Here is a 15,421-nt window from a genome sequence, read left to right on the forward strand (position 1 = left end):
TTTAGTTGCTAGTGACAGAAACCCAACTCAGACTAGTTTAAGCAGAAGGAGTGAATTCAATTTCTCACAGGACTGGAAACAAAGACGTGCAGGAGTAAAGTGGCTTTAAGCATCTAGAGCTAGGGCTCAAATAATGTGCTTACAACTTGTGCCCATTTTTTCTTCTCCTTGGGTTAGCTGTCTGCAGATAGGAGATAAGATAGCTTTCAATAACTTTGATTTCTCCTATGACCAGATTAGTAACCCAGCAGAAAGCCAGCCTTTTCTAATAGTTCAGTCACGGAAGTAACCCCAGGAAGAACTCTGATTGGCCAGTATGCATCATGCTTGAACCGTCCACTATGGCCTGGGGCAGGCTGAATGGAGGAGCCTCAGACAGAAACTCATCCCTGTAACAGAGGAGAAGGAGGAGGGAGCTGGAGTGGGGGTGGGGGAAGTATACATTTTTTTTAAATTAAAAACATGATTTTCATAAATACAAAGTGAGTATATATCAATGATTTAATTACCTCATTAATGAAGGAGCCAGCAAGATAGTAAGAGAACTGCCAAGAAAATTAGAGAAAGTGAAATATTTCCAGCAGCAGAAAGAAAATATGCTTGAATCACATTGTTCATTTAGATCCAAAACTGGTTAGTGTTCTGAAGGGCAATAAAGTATATAACTTTTGTGTTTACCTTTTCTACCAGACACAATAATTTACATCTCTACCATAAAAGGTCCATTACCACTGTTATTAGACAATGCTAATAAGTTCTGGGAATCCTTCTACCAAATTGTTGAACCTAAAGGTGGTCTTGGGGACCTATTACCACAAATAATAATAAAGCAAAGATATAAAATTGATTTCTACAATCAAGCTAATTAACGTATTCATCACCTCACATAGTTACCTATTTATTTTTTGAGACACAGTCTTGCTCTGTGGCCCAGGCTAGAATGTTGTGGCATCAGCTTTGCTCACAGCAACCTCGAACTCCTGGGCTCAAGCGATCCTCCTGCCTCAGCCTCCTGAGTAGCTGAGACTACAGGCATGCGCCACCACAACTGGCTAATTTTTTCTGTATGTATTTTTAGTTGGCCAATTAATTTCTTTCTATTTTTCAGTAGAGACGGGGTCTTGCTCCTGCTCAGGCTGGTCTCGAACTCCTAACCTTGAGGGATCCTCCCGCCTCGGCCTCCCAGAGTGCTAGGGTTATAGGCGTGAGCCACCGCATCCAGCCCATAGTTACCTTTTTTAAAAAAATTTTCTTGTGTGTGTGTGGTGAGAATACTTAAGATCTACTATCTTAGTACATTTCAAGTATACAATACAATATTATTAACTATAGTCTCCATGCTGTACATCAGATCTCCAGAACTTACACATCTTCTAACTGCAAGTTTGTACCCTATGACCAATATTTCCCCATGTCTCCATCCCTCCCATAATTGGTTACCACTCGTCTACTCTTTGTTTTTGAGTTCAACTTTTTAGATTCACATACAAGTGAGATTGTATAGTATTTGTTTTCTTGTGTCTGTCTGACTTCTTTCACTTAGCCTAATGTCCTCTAGGTTCATCCATGTTGTTGCAAATGACAGGATCTCCTTTTTTAAAAATGAATAAAATCTCATTTTATGTATATGGGTGTGTGTGTGTGTGTGTGTGTGTGTGTGTATATATATATATATATATATATATATCTCATAATTTCTTTATCCATTCATCCACTGACAGACATTCAGATTGTTTCTGTATTTTGGATATTGTGAATAATGCTGCAATGGACATGAGAGTACACAGATATCTAGATATTCATGATGCTTATTTCAGTTCTTTTAGATATACCCAGAAGTGGGAGTGCTGGATCATATAATAGTTATATTTTTAATTTTTTGAAAAACCACCATATTATTTCCCATAGTGGCTACACCATTTTACATTCCCATCAATAATGTATAAGTTCCAGTTTCTCTACATCTTCACCAATACTTATTATCTTTTGAGTTTTGTCTATTTTTATAATAGCCACCATAACAAGTGTGAGGTAATGTCTCATTGTAATCTTGATTTGCATTTCCCTGATGATTAGTGATGTTGAGTGCCTTTTCATCTACCTGTTGACCATTTTCATGTCTTCCTTGGGAAAAAGTCTGTTCAGTTCCTTTGCCCATCTTTTTAATCAAGTTTTTTTTATTATTGAATTGTAAGAGTTCCTTATATATTTTGGATATTAATCCTTTATTGAATATGTGGTTTGCAAATATTTTCTCCCATTCTGTGGACTGCCTTTTCATTTTGTTGATTGTTTCCTTTGCTGTGCAGAAACTTTTTACTTATAGTCCCACTTGTTTATTTTCACTTTTGTTGCTTTTGGGTGTCATTGCCGAGACCTGTGTCATGGAGCTTTTCCCCTATGTTTTCTTCTAGAAGTTTTACAGTTTCTATTCTTACATTTAAATCTTTAATTCATTTTGAGTTGAATTTTGTGCATGGTGTAAGATCAGGATCCAATTTCATTTTTTTGCATGTGGATATACAATTTTCCCAATACTATTTATTGAAGAGATTATCCTTTCTCCATTGTATATTCTTGGCACATTTGTCAAAGATTAGTTGGTAATATATGTATGGGTTTATTTCTGGGCTTTCTATTATGTTCCATTGGTCTATGTGTCTTTCTTTATGCCAGTAAAATACTGCTTTGATTACTATAGCTTTATAATATACTTTAAAATTCAAAATGTGATGCCTCCAGTTTTCTTCTTATTACTCAAGATTGCTTTAGTTATTCTTTTGCTAAAGATTGCTTTAGCTATGGTCTTTTGAGTTTCCATCCAAATTTTAGGATTGTTTTTTTCCATTTCTATAAAAAAAATGGCATTGTAATTTTGATAGGAATTGCATTAAATCTGCGGATCACTTTGGGTAGTATGGACATAATTGATTTTTCCAGTCCATAAATAGGGAATATCTTTTTATTGTGTCTTCTTCAATTTCTTTAATTAATTAATGTTCTATAGTTTTCAATATACAGATATTTCACCTCTTTGAGTAAATTTATTCCTAAGTATTTTATTCTTTTTGATGCCATTATAAATGTGATTGCTTTCTTAATTTCTTTCTCACATAGTCTATTGTCAATGTTAGAAATGCAAGTGATTTTTATATGTTGGTTTTGTATCCTAAAACTTTATTAAATTTGTTTTTATTACTTTTAACACTTTTGTGGTAGAATCTTTAGAGTCTTCTCTATATAAAATCAAGTCATCAACAAACAGAGACAATTTAACTTCTTTTCTGATTTGGATGACTTTTTTTCCTTGCTCAATTGCTTTGGCTAGGACTTCCAGTACCATGTTGAAAAGTTATAATATTGTGATATAATAAGAAATACAGATTTGGTCTCTGCCCGTGGTTTCTGCCAGCCACATAGCTCCCAAAACCCTTAGATCTCCAAAGTGAGTGTTTTCTTAAACCACTTTGACAATCATCCTACTGTCTCCTGGAATACAAAGTTTCTGCTGTTTTTTAACCTTTCTACTGGAGATATAAGCAACGGACACACCACAAGTATAGTATTAGATAGACTACTCTGAATTTGACTATACATTTACTCTAAACAGTGAGTTTTATACTTTCATGTGTTTCATGTTACTAATTAGTGTGTTTATATTTCAGCCTGAAGAATTCTCTTTAGTATTTCCTGTAAGGTAAGTCTAGTAGTGATGAACTCCCTTAGCTTTCATTTGCCTGAGAAAGTCTTTATCTCTCCCTCATTTCTAAAGGACAACTTTGCCAAGTAATGTATTCCTGACTGGCAGTTGTTTTCTTAAAATACTTTGAAAATATCATCCTACTCTCTCCTGGAACGAAAAGTTTCCGCTGAGAAATCCACTGATAGCCTTATGGAGCCTCCTTTGTGTGTGAGGAACCTCTTTTCTCTTGTTACTTTCAAAATTATCTTTGTCTTTGATTTTTGTCAGTTTGATTATAATATGTCTTGGTGGAGTTTTCTTTCGGTTTAACATAATTAGAGACTTTTGAGTTTCATGTACCTAGATGTTCATGTCCTTCCCCAGACTTGGAAAGTTTTCAGTCAGTATTTCTTTAATAAGTTTTCTTTTCTTTCTCTTCTTCTATAATTCCTATAATGTGAATGTTAACTCTTAATGGTACCAAATAAAGCCCATAGGCTTTCTTTTTCATTCTTTTTTGTTCTATTTTATTTTTTCTCCTCTTACTGAATCTTTTCAATTAACTTGTCTTTGAGTTCACCGATTCTTTTTTCTGTTTGATCAAGTCTGCTACTGACACACCCTGTTGCATGTTTCATTTCATTCATTGTATTCTTCAGCTTCAGAAGTTGTTTGGTTCTTACTAGTTTTATCTCTAAATTGAACTTCTAGTTTTGCTTGTATATTTTCCTAACTTCATTAAGTTGCCTATCTGTGTTCACTTGTAGCTGGCTAAGCTTCTTTAAAAAAATTATTTGTTGGACAATTTGTAGATTTTCATTTCTTTAGGATTCATTACTGGAAAAATTGTTGTATTCCTTTGGTGGTGACATGTTTCTTTGTTTGTTTGTTTTTTATGTTTCTTGTTGTCTTATATTGCTGTCTGCTCATTTACTGCAGGAATCACCTCTTACAGACGTTACAGACTGGTTTTGGTAGGGAAATACCTTTACCTACTTGTAGGTGCAAGAGTGCTAGCTGGGTGGGGAGCAGTGGTTTCAGCTCTGATGAGTAGACAGTGGTATCATCTCCATTTAGTTCTGTATGCTGAGATCAGCATTGGCAAAGATTGCAGAGGTCCTCAGTGGACAAGGCTATGGTTGTCTACAGCAGTGGCAAAGGCTGTCAAGATCTTTGGTGGCAAAGGCTGCTGAGATTTTCCTGATATCTTTTTCTCCTATGGAAAAATTCACACTGAGGGGATCCCTCTTAATGTGAGGTCTGGCTCATGGGTAAGCTTGTGATGGCAGTGGTGCCAGTGTCTGATTCACAGTACCTGTGAAGCAGCTATGGAGCAGGAATATGGACCATGGGCTTGCATGGAAAAACCATGGCTTTGGGGTTTGGAGCAGTAGTAACAGTGGTGCCTGGGGTACAAGTATACCCACTACCACATTGGTAATGGTGTGTGAGGCATGGGTACCACAGAGTGGTTGCAGAGCCTGGGTTTGGCACACAGGCATGTTTAGGGCTACTACTGCTTCGGGGACTAGAAACAGACAGACCTGTTGCAGTAATGGCTCTAGTGTCTGTGGTGCAGGTGCTTGCAGAGCAACTAAAGAGTCCAGGTCTGGAATGTGGGCATATGCACAGCAACAACGGCTGTGGGGTCCAGTGTGCAGCTTGCTTTGAAGGTGGCTCTGATGGCCAAGACATGGGCACTCACAGAGTTGTCACCTGAGGTCTAGAGTACAAGTACGTGTAGAACAACCTCAGCTCCAGGGCATGGGGTGGAAATAGCCTACAGCAGCAATGGCTCCAGTGTTTGAGGCATTGGAGAACGCAGTGCAGCTGTGGAGCCAGGCACATATAAAGTGGCCACGGGTCCAGGGTCTGGCATACATGCAAGGTTGGAGGAGGTAGCCCTAGTCCTGCAGTGGCACAATAGTGTCTTCTTTGGGAGGCCATGGTGATGTAGTATCATATCCACTTCCAGGGGGTTTGTAGCAATGATGACTTTCAATTACCTCAGTGGCAAAAGCTGATGCTGTCCTCAACAGCTATGGTCCCCAACCCCTAGGCTGCAGACCAGTACTGGCCATGGCCTGTTAGGAACAGGGCCACAAAACAGCAGGTGAGTGGTGAGCAAGCAAATGAAGCTTCATCTGTATTTACAGCCATTCCCCATCACTTGCATCACTGCCTGAGCTCTACTCCCCCAAACCCCCAACTCAGTCCAAGGAAAAATTGTCTTCCATGAAACCTATCCATGATGCCAAAAAGGTTGGGGAACACTGCTCTATGAAACAGGCCACAGGGGACCATATGGCTGATATTGATAGCCCTTGCCCTCTTTGTTCCTAGCCATTTCCAGATGTTTCAGGTTTGCTGATCTCCCCAGTGATCCTTTCTGGCAGGTACTCTCTGGTTTTTGCTGGACTGTGTTGCTGTAGGTTTTTAATTGGACCCTTAAACTCTACCAATGTTATTTTCATTTGTGAATAGCTATGTAATTGTTATTTTTGTGGAGGGATAAAGGCTGATACCTCCTATTCTGCCATCTTGCTGACGTTACTCTCTACTTGCAGCTTTTTAATTTTGTTTTTTTTGAAGTTAGGGTTCCATTTGCTCTAAATTACATGGGGGAAAATAAAAACCTAATCCTTTTATTACTTAACAACTCCAGGGAGAAGACCCTGTCTTTCTTTCAAGATCCTCAACAATTTTTATCATGGTAGCCTAGGAGAATTCAAAAATAATTATAATAGAGCCAGGGGTGGTGGCTTGCGCCTAGCACTCCTAGCACTCCAGGAGGCCGAGGCGGGCAAATCGTTTGAGCTCAGGAGTTCGAGACCAGCTTTAGCAAGAGTGAGACCCCATCTCTATTAAAAAATAATAATAATAAGGTCGGGCGCGGTGGCTCACGCCTGTAATCCTAGCACTCTGGGAGGCCAAGGTAGGCAGATTGCTTGAGGTCAGGAGTTCGAAACCAGCCTGAGCAAGAGCGAGACCCCATCTCTACTATAAATAGAAAGAAATTAATTGGCCAACTAATATATATAGAAAAAATTAGCCTGGCATGGTGGCGCATGCCTGTAGTCCCAGCTACTTGGGAGGCTGAGGCAGAAGGATTGCTTGAGCCCAGGAGTTTGAGGTTGCTGTGAGTTAGGGTGATGCCATGGCACTCACTCTAGCTTGGGCAACAAAGCAAGACTCTGTCTCAAAAAAAAAAAAAAAAGAAAAGAAAAAGAAATTAGCTGGACAATTAAAAATATATAGAAAAAATTAGCCTGGCATGGTGGCCCAAACCTGTAGTCCCAGGTACTTGGAAGACTGAGGCAGGAGGATTGCTTGAGCCTAGGAGTTTGAGGTTGCTGTGAGCTAGGCTGATGCCACCGTACTCTAGCCTGGGCAACAGAGTGAGAATCTGTCTCAAATAATAATAATAATAATTATAATAGCTAGTATTTCTGGATTGAACACTAGGTGGCTTAGATGTCTTTTAGTGACTTACATAAACCGAAAGAGAGATTAGGGCATTAGTTCTGATGGTTCCTTGGCTAGGGGTAGTGATGGGAGTATGGAACACTTTTAATTATAATCTCCTTCTGGGCACTCATACTTTAGCCAGTTTGAGAGCTGAGATGCAGAGCATAGTATGTGAAGGGAAGATGGTAGTGGTAGTCTTGACAAAAGTATATGGACTTTTGTAGGAACCCCTTAAATCTGGCTATTTGTAGGAATCTGGCTATATTCCTACTAAGGAAATGTGACATACTTAGGAGGATACAAGTCCCCTTTAATACTGTCCTGGGGATTTTCAGAAGAGAGATAAACTTATCAGAAGACTTGGAGCTAGGTAGACCTCACTTTAAGTCCTGCTGAGAGCCATGGTCAGGGAGGAATGGCCTTATAAGGAGCTGGTGGGAATGATTAAACACATAGTTTTCTGAGACAGGGTCTTGTTCTATTACCCAGGCTACAGTGCAGTGGTGTGAACATACCTCACTGTAACCTTGGATTCCTGGGCTCATCCAATCCTCCCCACCTCAGCCTCCTGAGAAGCTGGGACTACAGGCCTACGCCACAATGCCTGGCTAATTATTTTATTCCTTGTAGATGTGAGGGTCTCACTATGTTGCCCAGGCTGGTCTCATTCCTAGTCTCAAGTGATCCTCCTGTCTCAGCCTCCCATAGTGCTGGAATTACATGTGTGAGCCACCACCCCTAGCCAAACACATTTTTTTAAATTACACTGCTATTTGATGATAAGCATTTTTGTATTGATATTTATATATGAGCCTGCTCTGTAGTTTTCTTTTATATACTTTTTTAATGACTTTCTATTATCAATATTATGCTTATTTCATTATTAAAGAGAGATCTTCTTTCACACTCTCCACTATAGAACAAATTAAATAAAATTAAAATTATTTGTCCCTTAATATGTTGGTAGAATTTTTTTTTTTGAGGTGGAGTCTTTGTTGCCCAGGCTAGAGTGCTGTGGCATCAGCCTTGCTCACAGCAACCTCAAACTCCTAGGCTCAAGCAATCCTCCTGACTCAGCCCCCCAAGTAGCTGGGCCTAGGACTACAGGCATGCGTCACCATGCCCAGCTAATTTTTTCTATATATTTTTAGTTGTCCAGCTAATTTATATATATATATATATTTTTTTTTTTTTTTTTAGTAGAGATAGGGTCTCACTCTTGCTCAGGCTCATCTCGAACTCTTGAGCTCAAATGATCCTCCCACTTCGGCCTCCCAAAGTGCTAGGATTACAGGTGTGAGCCACCGCGCCCAGTCAACATGCTGGTAGAATTTATCTAAGAATTTTGTCTCTGTTAATAGGGAGCCTGTAAATTTTCTGTTTTATCTGGGATCAACTTTGCAAATTTATCTTTTTCTCAAAATTTATTGATGCCATATAATTTAGCAAAAGTATTTACATTTGTTCATTTATTCAAAAAATATTATTTGTGTGCCCACTGTGTGCTAGGCGCCATCCTAAGCACTTGGGCTACATCCAGCAACAAAACAAAAATCCCTGAGTTCTCAGAACTTATATTATTATGATTCCTTTAATTTTTTTATACCTATGGTTATTTTCTCCTTTTTATTCTCATTTAGTATATTTATGTGTTCGTTCTTTTATCTATTAATTAATTAGTAGTTTATCAAGTTATTTCTGCTTGTTTCTTGATTTCACTTAGAGCAAATTTCCCAAAAAAAAGTATTGATTAATTCTGCTGTTTTTCTATTTCCTAATCCATTAATAGTTCATTTTCTTTTACTGATCTCTTTTATCTATTTTCCTTAGCTCGTCGATAAGTTTCTAACTTCTTAGGTTAAATGGCTATTGCATTGATTTTTTTTGGTTTGTTTTTCTTCTTGTTGCTTAGAAATATAAATGTTGTATATAATAAACTTTCCTCTGAGCATTGTTTTAGTTAAGATTTCATAAATGTAATGTTTTTAATTTTGTTATTTTCTAGATATTCTGAAATTTTATTTTGGTTTCTTATTTGATTAATAGTTGTTACAAGAGTTATTATGTCATTTTAATTTCTAATATTAGAGCTTTGTCTTCTGTGGGGCGCGGTGTCAACGCCATTGTTTCCGGCTTTGCCTAGAGCAGCAAACAAGTTCAGCGCACGCGCAATTGTCGGTTGCCCTGTGGCGCAAGCATGCAAACGAAGGGTCCTGCTATGGACTAATGCTTTGGTGGCTCGACAGCTGAGCGGCCTATCCCAGCTTAGGGGTTGTGCTTCTAGGGTATATAGCAGCCTGCGTGCTGCCGGGCTGGGTCTTCCGCATCATGTAAGTCTAAAGGGAACCCCATTAAAGCACTGTCAGAAGAACTCCGGTTGCCGCGTCTTCCTTGCTGGCGAGGCGGGCGCGACAGTCTTCTAGCTTTTATGTTACTTTTTTTTTTTTTTTAGAAACTTATGTCTATTTTCTACCAACCTTATTTCCATCTTGCTTAAGGGCCTGTAGAAGAACAGCTAAAGACCACTCTGTGGTTGTTCCTACCATTTCAGTGGTCTGCGCAGTGGGAACTGTAGACCAGTCTTCTGTGGCAGGCTGTAGACTACAGTTGTCAGTGGGGAACTGCTGACACAGAGGGCACCTGCATACCTTCAGACTGGTCTGTGACCTCAGACTGAGTAGCAGTGAACTCTGAAGCTGGAACAGTCCAGTCACCCTGAAATTCCTCCTTGGTTATAGCCTTTTCAGTGGCAGTATGTTCTTCCTTTTCAATCTCTTCAGGATCTCTGTAGAAGCAGAGATCAGGCATGACCTCCCATGGGTGTTCACAGGAGATGGTGCCACACATGCATAGAACTTGGCATGTCAGACCCACTGAGTGAGCTCCCTTGTTGCATGGGACGGCGATGTCCATGTAATGCAGAGGAGAATCTGTATTACACAGAGCAATGGTGGGCAGTTTAACATAAGACATTGTATTACACAGAGCAATGGTGGGCAGTTTAACATAAGACACCTCTGTGAGAGGCTGGTGGTCAGCCCTGGGATCAGTAACCACCAAAAGTCTGTGCCTCTAGAATGCTACCTGGAACTGGTTAGTGAAGGTTCCAGGAATGAAGCAACCAGCAATAGGAGTGGCTCCAGTGGCAGCAGCAGACTTCAGCACAGCCCACTGGTCAGTATTCCTAGAGCATAGGATACTGACATCAACAGGGTTTTCGATAGCAACAATGACATGAGCTGCCAGCAGAAGCTTTTCCCAGGTCCTCTTCAGATTTTTTATTTAGATGCAATCACTTTTCCTTTCGTAGATGCACTGTTCCATTTGGAAATGCCACCTAAATGGTTTCCTGCTGTAAAGAATTTGAAGACATCCTTCTCCATTTCTAGGACATCAAGGGCTCCAAACATCATGAACGTTTCCCTTTAAGTTACAATAGGAATCCAGAACAACACCATGCAAACCCATCTCTGGGTAGCCCAGAAAGGCCATAGTTTCCTTTTAATCATGCTGAGCTCAGATAACATCATCAATTGATGTTTTTAATATTTTATGAGATTGTGACAAGATATATTCTATTTTAAAGTACTAAGTTGGATATAATGGACATACAGCTACATGTTATACATTTTTATCATCTAATATTGGAAAAGCTGTTTTGAGTGAGTGGTTTTATTCCTTTAGCACAGTGGTTCTTAACTGGGGGCAATTTTGTCCAAACCTCCCCCTGGGGACATTTAGCATTGTCTAGAGATACTTTTGTTTGTTACAACTAGGGTAGGGGACCTAGAGGAGGCATTAGCACCTAGTAGGTAGAGGGCAGAAATGCTGCTAAACATCCTACAATGCAGAGGACAACTCCCCACAACAAAGAATTATCTGGTACCACATGTCAAGAATGCTGAAGTTCAGAACCCCTGGTAACAACAGGAGTGTTCTTGATAGATGTTAAAATGCACTGGTTCCTAATGCTGTAATTTCAGCTCATTGAATATAACTGAAAACTTAATCCATTAAAGCTGATTTCTATAGCACTTAAAGTAAACAGCCCATCCTTTATAATACACCTTTTTTTAATGCATTTTATCTTTTCTCAGATTGTTAAACTGAAAACAAGTTTTATGCTTTTAGTATTCAAGTGTAAAACACATGGACAAATGAATCCCAATGAAAACTAGTTCATGCAGAAAACAGAAATTATAAATTATTTTCCCAGAGTAAGTCAAGAGAAAATTGCTCTGATAAATAACAGACTACTATTAAAAGATGGAAGCAAACTGAGAGATTAGATTAAACTGGTAATCTACTTTCCTATCTACCCTACATTTCTTAAAATAACTATGCAAAAAAGTCACTTAAAAAGACCAAATTCATACCACCTCTAAAATAAAGAATGGGCACTATCAGTGAATCCAAAAATCCTTAAGGACAGAAAGCAGAAGAAATCAGATTGACAAAGCAGTAAGAGTAGAGAAAACCGCAGTCCAAAGCACTTGCAGTAAACAGCTACTGTAGAGATAACAGCAATTTTACCCACATTCCAACCTTGGAGTCAATTAAAAATTTAAAAAGTAGACATTTTTAAAGAATCATCAGATAATTCACTAAAGAGATGCACTTAAAAAGTTACACCAATGACCTCACATTCCACTAGTGCTATTCCTTCCCCCACACACAAATCCAATAGCCATGCATGTGCTTCAGGCTGGGTCCCACTTCTTTGTAATCAAAGTGAATACTATACCTGAAGAAGATGGGTAACAGAAATATTGAGACTGGATCAAGAAACAGAACACTTCCTGGGGTAACTTCAAAGAACCACACAAAAGGCAGGAGGAAAAAAAAGAAAAGCATGCAGCTCATTCTGGCATTTACTTCCAAGATAAAGCTATGGAGTGTAACAATAGGAGGTGGAAACAGGAAGATGTATCAGTATTAAAGGGGCCCCATGGGTTATATAAGGACAAATGCATTAGGATATGTCACCTATAATTATCCACCTAACATCTCTCTGGGGAAGGCAAAGCAGCCAATGACATGAAAGATCAAAAAATCGTCATGGAAACCCTAAGACTGGCTTTCTTCTCTTGCCAACTCCACCTGCCTTCTGGGCAAGGAACCTCTGAAAGGAAATGTTAAACAGCAGGGTCAACTGTGGAAAGCTGAGAAACAACTGCAGCACAATAAACTACGCCAACCAACTGCAAGGAAGATCACAACAGTTTTGCCTAAAATGGCCTTGGGTAACTAAGAGTCTACAAGGCAAAACCAAAAAAAAAAAAAAAAGACAAGGCTTCAAATACACTGATCAATACCAAAATTCCACCAGCATTCTTCAAAGGTGTGTGGCAGTAAAGGATTACCCTTATGTACAGATGTCATCAGTCAAAGCTACACCCAAAAACTGGCACCATCAATGTCCACCTCCATTCCTATGCTCTTTGAACTGAACACTACATTCCAACCTACTTCCAACAACCAATGTTAGAAGACACTGGAATGCCTCACACAAATATCCCTTGGGATAAGTCCCTGAAGACAGAGTTTCACTGTATAATGTAAAAAAACAGCTCCATGTTGGTTCATGGTGACCTTGTACATACCCACATAGGCAATGTAGGCAAAGTTTGAACTGCAGCTGGTCTGAGTCTTGGCCAAACATCCTGGATCCTTCTGAAACAGGAATGCATGGGAGGAGCTCGTTTCTCACTCACTTCCCTCTCTGCCAAGGATGCTGTAATGAAGCACTGTCTCGTGTCCTCCCTGGTTCTGATGAGGTATGAGGCTTTCTGTCACCTAATGAGATACAGCTGCAGACTATAACTGAGCAGCAGCACAGTGGTAGCTATCAGCAACAGAATGTACCATATTCATGTTGCAATAATCCGGAGCCTTTTCTTTGGGTGTTGCCCTACACAAGGTAGTAAGATAGGAGATTGTCTTAATATAAGGGACACAGAAACTGAAGACAAGAGAGAGAGATTATGTTGCTATATTCAAAAGAAAATCATAAAATTAGATTTTAATAATGATTCTCCCTGAGGGTACTGATGGTATATATGTCTTTCTTTCTTTAAATGATCAATATTTTTAATAGATTCTGACACCTGTTTCCATGTTAGTTTGCTATCTTACCACCACTACAACTCTAACTTACATAAGAGTTAGTAAAATTTTCCATTTCATAAATTTAAACTTTTAGGCAAACATATACCTTATCTACCTCTAGGACAATTAATAAACCAAATTAAAAGATTTCTTAAAATTTGGCTAGGCACACTGGCTCATGCCTGTAATCCTAGAATTTTGGGAGGCCAAGGCAGAAGGATCACTTGAGACCAGAAGTTCAAGACCAGCCTGGGCAACCTAGCAAGACCCTGTCTCTACAAAAGATTAAAAAATTGGCCGGGCGCTGTGGCTCACGCCTGTAATCCTAGCTCTTGGGAGGCCGAGGCGGGCGGATTGCTCAAGGTCAGGAGTTCAAAACCAGCCTGAGCAAGAGCGAGACCCCGTCTCTACTATAAACAGAAAGAAATTAATTGGCCAACTGATATATATATAAAAAAAATTAGCCGGGCATAGTGGCGCATGCCTGTAGTCCCAGCTACTCGGGAGGCTGAGGCAGAAGGATCACTCGAGCCCAGGAGCTTGAGGTTGCTGTGAGCTAGGCTGACGCCACGGCACTCACTCTAGCCTGGACAACAAAGTGAGACTCTGTCTCAAAAAAAAAAAAAAAAAAAAATTATCTGGTGGTACCTTCCTATGGTCCTAGATACTCAGGAGGCTGAGGCAAGGAGGCTTCCTTGAGCCCAAGAGTTTGAGGTTATAGTGAGCTATGATTGTACCACTGCACTCCAGCCTGGGTAAAAAGGCAAGACGAAAGGAAAGGGGAAAGGGGGAAGGGGGAAGGGGAGGGAAGGGGAGGGAAGGGGAGGGAAGGGGAGGGGAGGGGAGGGAAGGGGAGGGGAGGGGAGGGAAGGGGAGGGAAGGGAAGGGAAGGGAAGGGAAGGGAAGGGAAGGGAAGGGAAGGGAAGGGAAGGGAAGGGAAGGGAAGGGAAGGGAAGGGAAGGGAAAAGAAAGGAAAAAGGAAAAAGGGAAAAGGAAAGGAAGAAAGAAAATTTAATGGAGCAAGTTCTTTTTTTTCTGGATAAATCTTTTAGACAAGGAGCAAGTTCTTATTATTCCAATTATCTAATAGAAATGATATTATTATATCAAATGTTAACATAATATAAATGTGAAGAAGAACTCAAAGATTTCTAGAGTTTTTGTTTTTCTTTTTGTGTTTTAAATGCACTGTCTCTAAGAAAAAAAACCTTTTGATAAAGTGGTAACATAAAAAAAGTTTTTAAAAAGTTTGAGTTTAGGGCTGGTGCGATGGCTCACGCCTATAATCCTAGCACTCTGGGAGGCTGAGGTGAGAGGATCGCTCAAGGTCAGGAGTCTGAGACTAGCCTGAGCAAGAGCGAGACCCCATCTCTACTAAAAAATAGAAAGAAATTAGCCAGACAACTAAAAATATATAGAAAAAATTAGCCAGGCATGGTGGTGCATGCCTGTGGTCCCAGCTACTGGGGAGACTGAGGCAGAAGGATCGCTTGACCCCAGAAGTTTGAGGTTGCAGTGAGCTATAATCACACCACTGCACTTTAGCCTGGGCAACAGAGTGAGACTATCTCAAAAAAAAAAAAAGTTTGAGTTTAAATAATAGCCTTGTTTACTAGGAAACATGATAGCCACAAAAATTGTCTTTAAACTTAAAAGTTATAATAGCTGATAGTTATATGAGGAAAAGTTTTATATAATAATCCTAATCAAGATGATTTCTTTTCTTTTCTTTTCTTTTCTTTTCTTTTCTTTTCTTTTCTTTTTTCTTTTCTTTTCTTTTCTTTTCTTTTTTTTTGAGACAGAGTCTCACTCTGTTGCCCAGGCCAGAGTACCATGGCGTCAGCCTAGCTCACAGCAACCTCAAACTCCTGGGCCCAGGCGATCCTCCTGTCTCAGCCTCCCAAGTAGCTGGGACTACAGGCATGTGCCACCATGCCCGGCTAATTTTTTCTATATGTATTTTTAGTTGGCCAATTAATTTCTTTCTATTTTTTAATAGAGACAGGGGTCTCATTCTTGCTCAGGCTGGTTTCGAATTCCTGATCTTAAGGGATCCATTCGCCTCGGCCTCCCAGAGTGCTAGGATTATAGGCGTGAGCCACCATGCCTAGCCAACATGATTTCTTGAATAAATTAAATTGGTTTAATACCTTTGGTTTAGAA

The 15,421-nt window shown here is 39.7% G+C and overlaps 1 pseudogene; it reads right to left on the reverse strand.

Annotated features, from left to right (window-relative positions):
• Positions 1-8,331: 8,331 nt before the first annotated feature.
• On the reverse strand, positions 8,332-13,502 carry LOC105859105 (small ribosomal subunit protein uS2-like; annotated as a pseudogene).
• Positions 13,503-15,421: the final 1,919 nt, after the last annotated feature.

The sequence above is a fragment of the Microcebus murinus genome, chromosome 9, assembly GCF_040939455.1.
Source record: "Microcebus murinus isolate Inina chromosome 9, M.murinus_Inina_mat1.0, whole genome shotgun sequence".
Classification (NCBI taxonomy): Eukaryota; Metazoa; Chordata; class Mammalia; order Primates; family Cheirogaleidae; genus Microcebus; species Microcebus murinus.